Raw genomic sequence first — 17,612 nt, forward strand, 5'->3', positions numbered from 1 at the left:
CATATCTCACACAGGTATAATAATGAAAGACCTCATCGCACTACAAAAGGAAACTGGGAGTCACTATAGCAATTTCCTTTATTGGCATAGGACATCAACTGATTTACCCACTGAATCAAACATATTGTTGAGGCAACCGTCAGGCATGCAACTTCGCCGCATCACGCTACCACCGTCAGCTGTTAGACTATATCGTGACGTTGCCAATAACAGGGGACGGCTATTCGTTACTGCAAACTTCCGGTAAACAGGCTATCACCTCGCTGCACAACATGTCGCATCAAGGTGTTAGAACCATAAGAAACATGGTGAAGCAAGCGTTCGTCTGGCAGCATATTGACGGAGATTGTAAGCAATTTGTATGATAGTGCATGGCTTGTCAACGCAATAAAATTAGCAGACATGTCAGAACACCGCTTCGAAGCTTCATCCCTCCAAATCTACGGTTTTAACACGTACATTTAGATCTCATAGGACCTCTCCCGCTATCGGAAGGGTACAATTACTGTCTTATAGCTGTAGACCGTTATACACGCTGGCCTGAAGTATTTCCGATAAATGATATAACTGCTGAATCTGTCGCGACCGCATTCTTTCGTGGGTGGCTCGCCAGTTTCGGCGTACCCGTAAGGATCACAACCGACCAGGGTAGCCAATTTGAATCCTATCTCTTCAAGCACTTGCTTGCAATAATATAAATATTTAAAAAGTGGACAAAGGGTTTTAATTATGAGCTATAGCCCTGGCGTAGGTTGGTGAATACATGGAAGCACAATATGAAATTATATCGTGAATATGGCCAAAGACTGTGGTAATAGCTCGTGATTTAAAAACAGAACTTGAAGAATCAAGTACGAACACCAACAGAACCGCCAAAGCGCATGAAGGGTGCAAATAGTAGACTTCAAATGTTAAAACCGTGCAACTAAATCCTGATGTAAATTAAATAGCATCACGTCCCCCTCTATTCAGTGACAGCACTACCGGATCATTCTTACTACTCTTAAAAAATATGACTTTGGAAGACGGTAGCAGTAGCGGCTGCGAATTCTGAGTCTACATCGACCTCTGTATTCTGTTCTACGTCAGAGACACCCCTCTATGCAGTACCCTGCAACAAACAAGAGCAAGTATTTTCATCAACCTCACCACCGCAAGTGGCTTCCGACTTTACTCCCCGGATCCTAGCTGGTCTTACCAGTGTAGGAATCTTTCTAGGCAATTGCAGCAGACCTTGCAAGTTCAGACTAGTACTAATTTTATGAACAAGTTTAAAAAATTCCATCTCTCGTGGATTCTGTTAAGGTTCACCAGTAATTATGTGGTGCAGGAAGGAAGGAAGGCAGGAAGGAAGGCAGGCAGGCAGGCAGGCTCTCCCGATACGTGACAGGTTTCCAACGCCAACCAACCAAAGCGCTCACATGTAGACATGTGTGGATTAATGCACCTTCTACTGAAATAGTTATTGTGAGCCAAATGGTTTTATTGCTCGCAGGTCTTCCTCCTACAACCTGCTATACAGAAACGGGATACAGCAACTTCCGTGTCCTTTACCTGCTTGGGAACTGTTTTCAGCGCTGAACAAACTTATGACACTGGTCCTTCTAAGTTAATTTCCCTGTCAGGAATCGGCTTAAGAAAGCTCCCATGGCTGCAGAAAATACTAAACACTGTAATAACAGGAAACGAGCCGGCCGCTGGGGCCTAGCGGTTCTAGGCGCTTAAGTCCGGAACCACGCGGCTGCTACGGTCGCAGGTTTGAAGCCTGCATCGGGCATGGATGTGTGTGATGTCCTCAGGTTAGTTAGGTTTACGTAGTTCTAAGTCTAGGGGACTGATGATCTCAGATGTTACGTCCCATAGTGCTTGGAGCCATTTGAATCATCAGCCTTTTACGAAAATATCATTACACGCAAAGAAAGAAGCTAATTTCAGTAGTAAACATCTAATATAGCCTAGGGCATTGTTATAACATGTGCCTCACCCACGCGAGCAACGCCTGCTTCTTCGAAATCGGCAATCCGTATTTTCTCGGATGTAGTATTGTGTTACCATTTCCCTGCATTGCTTAACTGTAAAAACAGTGTTTAAGTTTTCCCATGGAGTAACTGTGCAACACATCGTTTCAGGATGGCTGGTCTGCCCACCCCGTTGGCCGCACATTCGTATCCAGAGGACAAGCAGCATACGAAGACAGAGGTATCTCAACGATTGCAGTTGGACCTCAGGCGGAACATGGGACAACCGCCAGGAGGAGCAGCCATGCCCAGAGGACAGTGGCTGTCGAGATGACGACGCCCGCGAAAAAGTGTCGACTTCCATCGGCTCTGGAATGGCGCCGATTGCCCGGAGCCTGTGGGAGCCAGATGCAGCGAGTGCTGGTGCGTCCAGGCAGGAACGGCATCTAAGAGCACAAAGCCTGCAGCAACATCTCGGAATTCACATGTATGCAGTTTATTTCGGTGGTGTCGCAGAAATCTTCTCGGTCCTTGAAGGAGAGACATAGAATTTCCAAGAAAATGTATGATGGTGCCTCGGTCCAGCGCCTCCGTCCACCATAATACCTGTAGAAAATCTACTTGTTGGTGTGACACTTTGCCTGTGTTGGCGGAGTGGGCGTCGCCCGCCGTGCTTGGTTCAACAACTGAAGCAAGGTGCGGTGGCGCTCAGCTTGTAACAACTCCAGTGGCGATGGCCTGTCGCGTGGTTAGGAGGGGGTAGGAAGACAAAAACGGCAACAGCTTGTTCTCGTGTGTGGGAGGCACGACATCTGACCATCTGTTGATCTGTTGCTTAAATGTTCGTACACAGCGTTCATATTGAGGGTAGAACGGCGCAGTCGTGATGTGGGTGATGCCAGTGGTGATGCAAAGCTATTCAAACTCGGCGGCAACGAATTGAGATCCGTTGTGTCACAATCACTTCAGGTCATAGATCGACGACAGGGCGTGGATCGTTGAACGAGCCATAGTAGTGTGCGTAGGAACCACAAAGGGAAATTTGCTGAAAGTGTCAACGACGGTGAGCCAACGTGTATTCCAATAAGCTCCCGCGAAATCCAACCGCAAACGGTGAGAAGGCCTTGAGGACTGTGGCATTCAGAGTACTGCTCAGGTGGGGGCGACTGCTGAGGTCATCAGACCCTAGATTTACACACTACTTTAACTTATGCCAAAAACAACATAGACACCCAAGCCTGAAGGAGGACTCCAACCTCCGATGGGAGAGGCCGCGCAATCCGTGTCATGGCGCCTCAAACCACGCGGCTATTTATGTTCAGCACAGGCTCGCCACTGATAAGTCAACTGTTCAAACTGCGCATCCAGACCATGCCACATGGAACGACGTCACGCCAACTGCTTGGTGCGAAAGACACCCCAGTGGATTTGGTGTAGGAAATGAAGAACATCAGTCTAGAGAGCCTGGGGTATCACAACACGTGACTGGTCATTGTCGGTGAAATGCAAAATGAAACCTTGATGAACTGCAAGGGCGTGTCAATAGGCAAATTATTGGCGAACCACAGAGCTAAGACTGCTGTGACCTGGGGAATTTTCCGGTGATTAAGCGGAAAGCTATGGGAAGTATCTGTATCTTGTGCATCAGTGTAGCAACAAGAAGCAGAGGACTCATAAAATGTTTAATATGAGCCAACAGGATGGCGACAAAGAACATGTGTATTGACATTCTTAGTAGTGGCGCGATATAATATCTCGTATTAGTAATTTCATAAAAGAAGGGGCCAGTTGTTCTCGAAGAGCCTGGGGGGGTAGGACGAGCTCTAACAAAACGTGGATGTACATTGTTCCTCATTGTGACATAGGTAATAAAGTTAATGGCTTTGCCTAAACCCCAGCAAAGATATCCTGAAGTACTGCACATAACAGAGCAACACTGTCCCCAGCAACAAAGGAAGAAACAAAGTACATTGTTCTGAATGTTTTATCCAAACAATCAAAAGAGTCTAAACTATAAGTATCAACACTTTCTTGGGAGAAAAGCATTGTAAATGTCACTGTTTTTGTCAAATTTCGGAAAATTATATGAATTACATGATGGCTACAAGTGCCTAAGACAGGAATGTACGCTGTCAGTGTACGGCAAGATGTATACAACTTAGATTTGCCAAGCAATTTCTATGTGTTAAGGTTGAGCATAGCCACTCAAGCGCCACTGGCAAGTTGCAAATGGACTGATTATCCAGCAATAATAAGAGACGCAAATAGTTTGTTGTTCTCACGTAGCATCGCGTATGAGTTCAGAGCCTTTCCTTAACGGCTGTTGCACTTTTTTTTTTTTTTTTTTTTTGCACTAGCGACACTGTGGGACTCTGAAAACACACTACAAACTCCTTGTGACTTAGACTTGCTTGAAGGAGTAGCAGAAGGGAATGCCTTACGCTTCTGTAAGCTCACAGAGTGTGCGTATCTCCTGTTTGCCGCAAAAAAACAAAGAAAACCACGGAAGGGGGGCAAGATCGGCGATTATGTGCCGTCTTATAGCGTGAGCATGACTTCATTCCTGGAGCCGGGCGGGAAGCACGTTGACGTGAGCTCTGCGGCTGTGTCCGGCAAGGCCGCTGTTTGCACACCAGCGGCGAGACCCGTTTGTCGCGGGTGCCTACAGACCAAACAGGTGCCAACTTCAAATTGTGTGCTGCAGGTTCGCGGAATCATGACCGTCTAGAATGTGCAAAAGCTCTTGCAAGGAAGGGTGCAGGTATTTATGAACCTCGTTTCGAATTCGAGAGCCAGCTGCTTTATGCGTGATTGCGTCAAGAACCTTTTTATCGCTGTAACAATTGGTAATTCACTTATGGGTCTACATTATCTAGTGAGGTCTTTCAGTTCAGTCGGCTGTTGATTGTAGTCCGTCCTCGTTGCCTACGCAGCCTAAAGAATTTGTAACGGAGAGCGGCCACTTGAACCATGTCCTCATAATTCCTTGTATGCGCTTGAAATAGGTCTTCGTAGTCCCGTAGTTCAGAGGGGGGGGGGGGGGGGGACGTGGGAAAAGGTTTTGCGCAAAGGCGATAAACAGTCACTCCCGCGGTGATCAAGAAATGAGAATATTTGTCACTACCTTGAATGTGAGAGCTGCGATATGCGCGTTGAACGGTGCGAGGTACTCTGTCCAGTCTTCCTTCATCTCGCCAAGCTCACGAAACGGCGGCGCACACGCAGGCGGTTGCTCTGCCGTTGGGTCCGGAATCTTGTGCGAAATCATCTGCACTGTTATGAAGCGATTCATCTGTTTAAGTAGTTGCCCCATTCGCTGACTCTGAAAAGGAATATAGATCAACTGCAGGCTGCGCAGCAGGCGTTTGTGGGCTGGTAGCCGTATTCTGCTAAGCAATGCACAAACATATACAGCGAAAAGCAAAAATTGCAAGACGAATACGCACGGAAAAAGCAAAAAGGGGGGAGGTGGTGTGTGGCAAACACAGCAACCTCGGAACCTCGAACAGAAAGAGAACAAGCAAACCAAACACTGGATAAGCAATAGCAGCAGAAACCAAGCTAAAAGACGACAGAAGAGGAAGAAAGCAATTTGAAGTTTAGAAGACAGCCACACACAGGTACGAGAACTAATAACTAGATGTGTTGAGTTCATACACAACGGAAAGGAGGGGTGGGCTACAGAGTGGTGTGGCAACTGTCGTCGTAGAAAAGCTGGACAGGAGCAGAAATAATCAGCGAACTGATGAAATTAGCAAACAGAAGATTTACTTAACTTATATTTCTCCGAGAGAACGAAGACTCGATATAATAATGCGGCAAAAAACAGAGTGCAGCTCACACAATAGCAACAATGGTGATGTAATTCTTCAGGCTTTCCTGGCAACATCTTGACATTTTGAAGAAACGGGACTTCTTCTGAATGTTCGCGTCGTTCTCGCAAGATATTTCGACGGCGTAACTCGCTGTCTTCTTCAGGTGCTACCCGAGAATGGTGCTGGGGTGGATCGAGTCCAATATTTATGCCTGTAAAGTGCTAGGCGCTCCCTAGTCGGTCCACGCCGCATCGGGTGTTCCCTCCGCCGTCCGCGTCCGTTCTACGCGGTTTCCAGTGTCCTCCAGTCGCTGGTGTTCCCACTGCCGTCCGCGCCCGGCTCGGCCGCTCTCTGGGTTCGCGGTCGTCAGCTGTAGTGTCTGGTGCTCTGTATCCTGCCTGTTTCCTTGATCTCCGCTTTTGTTCCTTGCTGGGCGCTTCGTAAGTGGCCTGCGCCGTGTCAAATGTTTCGTTCGCGGTCCGCCCGCTAGCCGCTGCAGCTTCTTAAGCGAGGTTCTTGGGCACCTCGGTGTTTGAGAAGTGTTTGCATTGCTGCATTTCCTTCTGACATTGTTGCTGGGTTGAGAAATTCAGTGGTAGTGTGGTCAATTTTGGTGTATTTGCTGCTGCTGTTATATCTACACGTACTGCAAGTAGCAGCGGTCTGTTTGGAATCTTTGATTGTTGATGTACGGTTTTTTATTTTTATTTTTTTATAGAAAGATGGAGCAGTTAGAGTATATTTGATAGATAGAGTGGGATAGTTAGAGATATGCATACATATTCTGTAATGGAACTTAAGAGCTAGTGATGATGCTGGCGTTTGTCCTGACGACAATTTTGCGCTGTGTGAGGCTGGTGGACACAGACAGCCTGGTGTTGATGGGGATGAGTTATCTACGTGTTGACGGTGCATGTTGGCTTACATACTACAGTGCTATGGGGGTGTTCTTAATTCTAGTGATGATGGGGATGATTGGCGCCCTTTACAATTTTGCTTCTGAGGCAGACGTGTGGGCGATTCGACCGTCTGGTTGGTGGGGCCTGGATTTTGTTATTTGCATGGGTGTTCTTATTTGCTAAGTTGGTATGGGTGCGTTCTTAATCTAGGGGTGTGATAGGGGGGTGGTTGCTTAGATGCTAGTCTGTGGGGCCTGGGTCTTATCGCTAGTGGAGGGAACTGGGTTGGTGGCTTGTTACACTGGGGGGTGAGCAGCTATGTTGATTGGCTGCGTGGTAGCTAATCCTAAGGGAGGGGTGTTGTTGGTATCTGACGTTAGTGGAAGTATTGTTGGTGGGATCGGGTGCTTTATGGGTGGGCAGCCGGTTGGCTGGCTGCTTAGTATTTAATCCTAGGAGGGGGGGGGGGTTGGTTATTTGGACAGGGTCTGGGCGTTGGGCCTGGTTATATCTGTATTACCACATTCATACACACATTCATACGGTGACTTGATGCCTCCTTTTTCATTCACGCAGGAGATCTGGCCATCTGGTCGTGGCCAGTCGGTGGACCCGCTGTCCTAGTTGCTGGATGAGCGGGTTTGGCGAGTCCCTCGTTTTCTCGTAGAATATGGTCGCGGTCTGCCAAATCCTGGTGGTGAGTAGCTGCACGTCTGCCATCTGGTGCACCTCTGCTGTGGAAAACCGGTGTGGGAGGTGCAGCGCTCTCTTCAGGGCGCGGCTCTGCACAGTCTGTAGTTTCTTGAGGTGTGTGGGAGCAGCACACAACCGCGGCGTACTCCAGTATAGGCCGCACCTGTGCGAGGTAGATGATGACCCCCAGTCGTGGCGGCAGCGTTGAGGTCTCGTTCAATATTGGCTAAAGGGCTTGTAGCCGACCATAGGCTTTCTTCCGAGTGTCCACTATATGCGGTTTCCAGGTGAGGTACCGATCCAGCGTTACCCCCAGATATTTCGCCGTCCTGGACCATGGTACTGGGGTGCCCCTTGCTTCTATTTGTTGGTAATTTCTGGGAATATGCCTGCGGCATATTGTGATGGCCTGTGTTTTTGCCGCGTTGAACGAGAGGCGCCATTTTTTGGCCCATGACGTTAGTTCGTCACAGGCATTCTGTAGTCTTCTTTGTAGGTGTCCTGCGTTGGTGCTGCGTGAGTACAGGGCAGTGTCATCTGCATACAAGGCTAGGTTTACTCGGTCTACCGTTGGGGTGTCGGCTGTGTATAGTATGTATAGCAGAGGTCCCAGGACACTGCCCTGCGGTACTCCAGCGTTGATGGGTCGTATGGTGGAGGTCCCCTCCTGCGCCCTTACGTGGAACGTTCTTCCCTCGATGTAGCTCTTCAGCAGTGTGACGTGTGACACGGGTACCCCCTGCGTGAGCAACTTGTACAAGAGGCCCTCGTGCCACACTGTGTCGAAGGCTGCCGCGACATCGAGGAATATCGCTGTGAAGTATTCTCGTCTTTCCCTGGCATCGAGGGCTTCCTCGACAAGTCGTAGTAATTGTTGGGTGGTGGAGTGGCCGCTTCTAAACCCGAACTGGGTGTCTGGCAGGATTTTCTCATCTTTTACATGTTTTAGCAGCCTTTTAGCGTATATTTTTTCGAATATTTTGGACACTGCGGGCAACAGGCTGATTGGCCTGTAGCTTTCTGGCTGCTTGTGGTCTTTCCCTGGTTTTGGGATCGCTACGATCTCAGCATGCTTCCAGGCCTTCGGGTAGCTGCCTGTGTTTATTATGTTGTTGAAGGCTGCTGTCAGTAGTGGATTGGCTGACGGTGGCATTTGCTTGATTAACATATTTGTGAAGAGGTCGGTCCACTTGCTTTCTTTGTGTTGATCCAGCATATTTGTGCTGCGACTTCCTCTTCCGATATGCCCTCTATGTGGTCTAGTTCGTCTCGGTGGGCTAGGAAGGCCGGCAGTCGTTGGGCTACTGTATCTATGTGTGGCTGGTCGATGGGCCGGAATTTGCTTGCGAACACGTCCGCTAGTGCGTTCGCCTTAGCGTCCGGTTCGCAGATTTTATCGTTCCCGACTGTGAGGGGTGGTATGCGGCTCGTGTGGTTTAGGATGTGTTTCACTGTCTTCCAGGCTGACTGGTCCTGGAGGTTTAGCGTTGCTACTTTGTCTGCCCACTCTGTTTCTGTGGTGTTGTACTGCTGCCTTGATTTCTCTTTGGAGGCTATTCACTTCCCGCTTGGTGGCGGGGAGTCTTGTTCCATGCCATTCCCTGTTCAGCCTGTTTTTCCTTGTGATTAGTAGAAGCACTTCCTGCGGTAACTGCCTGTGGTTGTCTCTTGGTCGCTGCTGTCTCTGTGGGACTGCTGCCGCTGCTGCTTCCAGTGCGTGCGTCGTGATGTGCATTAGTGTGGCCTCCGTTCCTGCCGCTTCTGGGTCTGGAACCGTACTCAGAGTCTCTTCCAGGGTCTCTCGGTACGTTTGCCAGTTAATCCCGCTGATGTTTATACCTCTGTGTTGCTTTTCTGTTCCGTGCAGGTCAATGTCAAACACGACGGGAACATGGTCGGAGGACAGTGCGCAGAGTGGAGTGGCTGATGCGTTTAACTGCAGACCCTTCACTACAGCGAAGTCTATGACGTCTGGTTGCCCTCTGCTTCTTGGGTAGATAGTGGGCTCAAAGGGGGCGATCACATTGGCGTTGTTTCGGATCACAGTTCTGTGCAGTCTTCTTCCACTCACGTTTGTTAGGCGACTGTTCCAGCTGACGTGCTTCGCGTTAAAATCTCCCGCGAGGAACACATTCCCCGGGATCGTGAGGAGCTCGTCGAAGCCCTGCGGGTCAAGGTTTCCCGCGGGTGGTCTGTATAGCGATATAAAGTTTGTCCCTCGAGTTGTCTTGACAGCTACTCCGGTGGCTTCTGTTGTCAGTTGCGGAAGGTTGATGGGGTGTTGTAGTGATGTTCTCACGTACACTGCGGTTCTCCCTCCAGCAGTCTGCCTGTCGGTGCGATAGCAATTGAAGTTTGCCGCTCTAACGTTGATTCCAGGCTTCAGGCTGGTTTCCTGCACTAGGCAGATGTCCACTCTCTCCTCGTGCAGGAATTGCCTGAATTCCCCTGCTGGTCAAACAGCTTGCGCCCAGCATTCCAGGCGACGACGGTTAGTCCTTGGCGTTGTGCAGCCATTATATTCTGTTGGGGGCATTGGTCATTGCCCCTAGGGCGGCTTGAACTGCGGTGTTCACCTGGCTGGCTATGTTGGTCATAACCTCCATGGCGGATGCAACTGCGGCTGCGACTGCTTCTTTGAGCATGCGCATGGTGACTGGGCTGTTGTCTTCTGGCGGTGTCGGTTGAACTGTTGTCTGCATGTGGGTTGCCCTGGTTGTCGTCGGGGGGGGGGGGGGGGGGCGCAGGTCGGTGCGGGATGTTTCGTTGTCGGGTGTCTCTCGTTGCTGCGTTGGCGTATGTGACTCCTGGTCGCCGGTGGGCGCCGTTGCCTGGCAATGTGAGCCTTTAAGACTTCACACCCCATGTAGTTTCCGGGGTGTTGCTTATGACAGCGTGCACATGTGGGCGGCGCGTCTTTTTTCCTTTTGGCATTCTGTGGCTTGGTGGTTTCCTGCACACTTGGGGCATTTTACCTGCATTGTGCAGTGCCTGGCTATATGGTCGAGGCCTTGGCATCTGTAGCACCTGCGTGGACCCTTCCGTCTTCCTGGTTTCTCCATGGTGACGTCAGTGTTGGCAAGGGAGGTGAGGTTTCGTAGACGTCTGTTGTCAGGAGTGTCAGCTGCCACAATCTCCAGTAGTGGCGTATCTTCCCCAGTCTTGGGTGACTTGACTCGCGTGATGGAGCGAGTAGTGATCTGAATCTTCTCCAGCTCTGCTTTAACCTTAGCGATAGATGTTCGGAATGGCAGGCCCCTCATGACTAGGTTTATGGGGCTGTCTTTGACTGTGGAATACGTGTAGTAGCCCCAATTCCTTTTTTTCAGTTCTTCAGTCATCTTTTCGAAATCTTTGAGCGTCTGGATGTGTAGTCGGTATACGTCCTTCCCAGCTGTTTTGAACTGGAAAGGCGATGTTGCGACTGCTCTGATGGCTTCTAGCAGTTCATCATACATCTCTTCGCATTGTATGATGATTGGAGGGAGTTTCGTGCTTGGCTTCGGGGCTGGGACCGGCTGGTCTCTTCCGTCGGCGGTTTCTAGTGCCTGGAATGCATTTGCTGTGGCTGCCGGTGCGGCGGTTTGCAGGTGTCTAGGTGGCACAGTGCGGGTGGCCCTTATGAAGCCGTCCTCATCTGTGGTGGCTTTTGCACGTTTGTCCCTAGTTGTGGGGGCGGTGGAGGTGGTTGGAGAGTCAGCCTTCTTCCTCTTCCTTGACTACTCCTCGAAGTCCATCTGCTGCTGGGGTTCTGGATCTTCTGGTGCTGATGCTGCATCGGTTGTCCTTGCGGTAGCAGGCGCTGCTGCAGGCGTGAGGACGGCTGCTGTGGTTTGCGGCTTGTCTCTTGGACTGCCGCGGCTGGTAGACTTGCTGCTTGCGGTTGTGAATGCTGCGTCTCTCAGCGCCACCTGGAATTCCGCCTGGTCTTCCAGGTAGTGGCGGGAAGAAGGTGGCGGTGGCCCCTGGCGGGAGTTTGGCGTTGGTGTTCGTGTGCGTGGGTCCCTACTCATCTTCGGGGCGTGTCAGAAGTGGGGAGAAAGATGACAGATTGCTAAACGAGTGAGCGCGGGCTTGTCCCACACGAAGGGGGCCCTGACTCACGAAATGCCCTAGCGGTCCATAGGCGCAATAGCGATTGATTCTGATCAATCCCTATTGCAGGCCGGAAGAGAGTTCGTGTGCAGGCACACAGGAGCTGCGAGTCTGTTGACTCTTGTACGACAATTTTGCTTTTTCGTCTCCGCTGTAGCGGGTAGACGTTGTCTTCTGTTCGCCTGCTCTCGAAGTTCTCGGCGATCTTCGGGTCTTCTGGCGGCGAGCGTCTCGAAGTCGACCTTCGAGTATACCGGCGGGAGATTCTTCTGCCTGCTAGGCCTGGAAGCTGCTAAAGTGCGCGTCATATATCTTGGCGGCCGAGTTTAGGTTCGTTCTGCGCATCTGACGTCACAAAACACAGTCAGCCAATGAACAGAGAACGACGTTGCCAGATCTCGACTGCAGTGCAGAGCACGGATGAGTGTCTTCAGTTTTAGAAACGTTCAGTCATAAATAAAGTAATAGAACAAAAGCAATGTCTTGATAGCAGACTTTCTTTTATAGAAAGTTTGGAAAAAGCATTCTTTATACCAATTGCTCCATATTCTATTAATTAATTAAACCAAACAAGCAATAAGACTCCTAATTCAGGCGATAGCAAGGAAAGGTGTTTATTTCAATCTCACGAACTGCTTTTTCGCAATAAAGAACAGCGGTAATTGTTTATTTCCTATTGTACTTCGATGAAGCGTGAGTAATTCATAGTCGTACCAACAGTGTTTAGAGTAGTTGCGTGAGGTGTTAAAGTTCTTATGGAGTTGCATTGTTCGATGAGCTGAGGTGGCGTAATGGATAAGATGTTGGACTGCCACGTGAAAGGTTATGAGTTCAAGCCTTGTGTGGTGCTTAATATTTTCTTTATTTAAAAACAATATTGGAGTGCCTTACTTCACGAATTTTATTCGTTTGAATGAAATTTCTAGTGCTTTGCCTCTTCATTAACTTTTTCGCTGCTGCAGACACGTGCTCCCCGCATTCCGCGCTGTGCGCGATTTTGTCATCACTGCACTTCTCGCCTGTGCAGACACATGGTGTTCCCACTGCTTTGACACACTTATCATTCGATTTCACAAAAACTATTTGGCCAAAAAATTTGATTTTTACACGTCTTCTTGACTGATACCTTCCCCCCATAAATGACTTAATTTTGTTTTGATGCGCAGCATTAAATGTAGTAAACCATTGCACGAAATTTTGAAGAGTTTGCAGAGGTAAAAGTCCATAGCGTATACTGTCCGTATGGTCGATTTTAGTTGCCACAATGTTGAGAATGAAATGTGGACAACATACCTAAATTTCATATAATATTTACTGTATAACAATATCTCATTTAATTTAAGTACCACATAGGTGTCGTATGTAATATTGAGAAATATTCCGTCTTTCGCGACTGTAATAAAAGTTTTATTTACACAGGGCGCGTTTGGCTTTACTTTAAAGCACTTCCATCGATGAAAGGTATGTCACATACACAATGGTATTCATGTTCTATTTCTTGTTTTTGTTCCACAGTCACAGTTTTACCAATGGTATTGAAATATATCCCTCTTCTGCAACTGTAATAAGCGACTTATTTAGACCAGACGCGTTTCTCTCTTTTGAAGCATCATAAGAGGACTGTATTTTGTGTCCTCCATTGCCAAGTCACCTTTCGTAGTTTTGTGCTGTGGTAGCACAATATTCAACGTTTGTGTTGGCTCATCAGTGTTTTAGCAAATAAATGCTGTTTGTGTGTGCCACACACAAAATTATATTTGACATAGCTCTGAGCACTTCACTGACAGACGGTATATTCAAGTCCTAATGTTTTTGTAAGTCCACAGTTTTGTTTAATGTATTTTGTCTACTTCCTTTTGATTGATTGAAGTGCTTTAAAATAAAGCCAAACGTGCCCAGTGTAAGTAAAACTTTTGTTACAGTCGCGAAAGGTGGAATATTTCTCAATATTACATATGACAGTTATGTGGTACTTAAATGAAATATATAGGTATCTTGTCCACATTTCATTCTCAATAGTGTGGCAACTAAAATCGACCATCCGAAAAGTATACTCTATGGACTTTACCTCTGCAAACTCTTCAAAATTTCGTGCAATGGTTTACTATATTTAATGCTGCATAATAACTGCGTTGAACATCGAAACAAAATTAAGTCATTTATGGGGGGAAGGTATCAGTCAAGAAGATAGGTAAAAATTAATTTTTGAGCCAAATAGTTTTTGTGGAATCGAATGATAAAGAGTGTCAAAGCAGTCGGAACACAATGTGTCTGCACAGGCGAGCAGAGCAGTGACAAAATCGCCCACAGCGCGGAATGCAGGGAGCACGTCTTTGTAGCAGCGAAAGGGTTAATGCGGCCGTGGTGGCTTTACTTCATGAACTGCGCGCTCCCCCCTAAACGCAAGCTTGCGAACTATGCTATACTATGGCGCTGCTTCTCTTGGCGCGTGCATCGTGTGCAACTGGCAAATCAGCAATCTCCCGCGTCTAGGCGGGCATGCGCGAGCCGCCAAGATAAAAGAATTGAACTATAGTGAGCTGCTGCTCACATCTATAACTTTCCCCTCTTTGGGGGAAGTGTGAGGGGGAGTTTGTAGCCTTTCGGCTTTTACTCCCCTGTGAACGTGTGTGTGTGATTTTTCTATAGTTTTTGGTGTCTGTGACTTGTAATGTTTGTTGTGAGTGAGTCTGGTACTTGCCTGAGGTAGGCGAAGAGATTGGTGTTATATGGGAAGGAACTGGATTAGGGATTGGGTATTGGGATTTTCTCTTCGACTTAATCGTCGAAGATCGTCATAGGGCGCTTATGCTTATCGCGGGACATGTCATACCGACCTAGGGAGTGGATGAGTGCGTTTCCGGATCTGGAAGAACCCTCATAGAAGGCCCTTGCCAGATCCTGGAAACGCTCTCTCAGGAGTGGGATTTCGGCTGCGGCGTGCAAGTCGTCCGTGGGGAATCCGAGAGGTAGGTGCAGTGCCCTTCTGAGGGCGCGGTTCTGCAGCCTCTGGAGTTTGTCCAGGTGCTGCTTTGCCGCGTATCCCCAGACAGGGCACGCATACTCCATTACTGGCCGGATCAGGGTCTGGTAAACATTTACTGCTACTGGGCAGGGAAGGGAGCTGGTTGTGTTCAGGATAGGGTATAGGATGGACATTCTGGCGCAGGCCTTCCTGTGGACCTCGTCTATGTGGGGTTTCCACGTAAGACGAGAGTCCAAGGTTACACCAAGGTACTTGGCGGTTCTGCGCCAGGGGAGTTGGATTCCATTTAGGTGAAGGTGGAGGGGGGGACGTTGAGGAGGTTCGCGCCTTCCGAGCCTCCAGGTAATCAGCATTGCCTGCGTCTTCTCAGAGTTGATGGTGATGCGCCAGCGATGGGCCCATGTTTCCATGTCATCTAAAACCTTTTGTAGCCTACGGATGACCAGGTCCTTATTCGCGTTTCTCGTGTAGAAGGCTGTATCGTCGGCGTACTGTGCAGTGTGCACCAGGTGGGCCGTTGGTGTGTCCGCAGTGTACAAACTGTACAATACGGGCCCCAGGACCGATCCCTGTGGCACCCCAGCACGAATACGCCTTCTGGTGGAGGTGGCAGTTTCTACTTTGACGGAGAAAGTCCTATTCGTGAGATAGCTCTTGATAAGCTGAACTATGCTCCCAGGAAACCCTTGTGTATACAACTTGTAGAGTAGCCCTCTATGCCATACTGAATCAAAGGCTTTGGCTACATCTAGTAGCACTATCCCGCAGTAGCCTCTGTGGTTGAAGCCCTCTGGCTGCTTCAACCATTCTCATGACCTGTTGTGGGGCAGAGTGGTTCTGCCGGAACCCAAATTGGAAATCCGGCAGAATTTGCTCTCTGGTAATATGTTCTTGTATGGGTCTTAGCAGGAGGCGCTCATAGATCTTGCTGAGAGTTGGCAAGAGGCTAATCGGCCTGTAGTGCTGCGGGAATAGAGGGTCTTTCCCTGGTTTGTGTATCGCGACCACTTCCGCATGTTTCCAGCAAGCTGGGAAAACACGGGATCGAGTAATCTCGTTGAGGACGTTCGCGAGGTGTGTGATTGCTGTGGGTGGGAGATTTTTGACTAACTGATTAGTGACTCTGTCGTGCCTTGGTGCCTTTTTTGTAGGGAGGGACCTGATTACTCTTGCCACGTCCTCGGGGGCAAAAACTGTGGGTTCGTCTTCTGGGTCCTCCTCAGCATTGAGGAAGACGGCCAGTTGGCGACGGACCACTCTTTCATGCTCATCATCCTGGGGTTCTGCCGCTTGGAACTGCTTCTCGAAGGAGTCAGCGAGGGCGTTGGCCTTTCCAGCATGGCTGTAGACCAGTCCCTGCTCGCCATGCAGTGGCGGCATCCTAGCGCGTCGTTTTGTAAATTGTTTGGTCGCTTGCCATAGTGTATGATCGTCTACTTTGAGAGCTGTGAGGCGGTTTTGTCATTGCTGGTTTCTGTGCTCATTGAGCGCTACCTTCAGTTCTCTCTGTAGACGATTGAGCAGCCTCCTGGTGGCCTGATTTCTGGTGATCTTCCACTCTTTTGCCACTCTGTTCTTATGTCGAATTTGAGCTAGCAAGTGTTCCGGGAGCTGTATTTGCGGCGGTGGGCCATCCCTTTGTGGAGGGGTGGCTTCTTCCGCTGCCTGCAAGATGGTGCCTGTTAGGTCTTGTAGCGCTTGTTCTACTGTTTCAGCAGTAGGTGGCGGAGCGCGAGCGATATCAGAGGCGACAGTTTCTTGGTATCGCTCCCAGTCTGTACGTTTGTACGACGTCTGGTACCGTGGGAGTGCTACCCATTCTCCCACATCGACCTCCAGAATCACTGGGTTGTTCAAAATGGCTCTGAGCACTATGGGACTCAACTGCTGTGGTCATAAGTCCCCTAGAACCTAGAACTACTTAAACCTAACTAACATAAGGACATCACACACATCCATGCCCGAGGCAGGATTCGAACCTGCGACCGTAGCAGTCGCACGGTTCCGGACTGCGCGCCTAGAACCGCGAGACCACCGCGGCCGGCTTCTAGCATCTCCACGAAGGATTCTCACTGGGTTGTGGTCGGAGGACATTCTGTTGATTGTCCTTGCGGTCACAAATCCTGCGATCCTCCTAGTGAGAGCTATGTCTAACACATCGGGCCTGCTTCCGTTTTTCGGAAAATGTGTGGGCTCGACTGGACCCCATGTTTCGAAGTGGTGGGTGTGCGCTAGTTGTTGCAGTTTGGCACCTGCTCTGGAGGTTACTCTAGAATTCCAATCAGGATGTTTGGCATTGAAGTCTCCCCCTATTATGAGTTTGCCTTCAATTTGCCCTAGAGCAGCTATGTCTCCTTCATCTATCTGGTCATGTGGGGGTCGGTAGACTGCAACAATTGTTAGGGGTCCAGTGGCAGTGGTTACTTCCACCGCCACTGCTTCGATTTTGTTGGTAGCTGGTAAGAATACCTGGTGGTGGGGGATCCCTCTTTTTACATATATGGCCACTCCTCCGCCTTGGGTTGGCCTGTCTTTACGGTAGGTAACGCAGTTGGGGACTGTCGCTTTTATTCCCGGTTTTAGGTGGGTTTCCCTCATCATGCATATGTCGATGGAGAACTCCTTCATGAGTTCTCTGAACTCAACCTCTTGATTAACAATGCCGTCTGCGTTAAAGACGCACATTGTCAGGCCTTGAATATTCGGTCGGCTATTCATGATGGGGTTTTAGTACTACTGAGGAAGTCGCAGAGGGGAGTGACTGCTGGACTGTTGCCTGAAGGGCGACGAGGATCTGTGTGTTCTGCTTCTGTGCTTACCTGAATTCCTTCATCCTTTCCATGACGAGGTTCATGGTCTGCACCATTACGCCTAACAACTGATCCAGGGGGGGGGGGGGGGGGGAGTGTGTGTGGGGTTCCCTAGAGCTTCCTCCGTCATGGTGGACCTGGTCGTTGTTGCTGTGTATTTCCTGGTGTTGTTCTCGTGATAGTGTCTGGTGTTGTGATGATTGGGCCACGCTTTCATGGTTCCTCGGAGGAGAAACCGCTTCCGCATATGTCGCCCTCGGTGTGTCCGGCCTTGGTTTAGCCCAGGCCTTGTCCGTGTGTGTGTTGTCGTGTTTTGTTTTCTTGTGTGTCTGGGTGGGTTTATGGTGTTTAGCTTA

The sequence above is a fragment of the Schistocerca nitens genome, chromosome 2 (genome assembly GCF_023898315.1).
Source record: "Schistocerca nitens isolate TAMUIC-IGC-003100 chromosome 2, iqSchNite1.1, whole genome shotgun sequence".
Lineage (NCBI taxonomy): Eukaryota > Metazoa > Arthropoda > Insecta > Orthoptera > Acrididae > Schistocerca > Schistocerca nitens.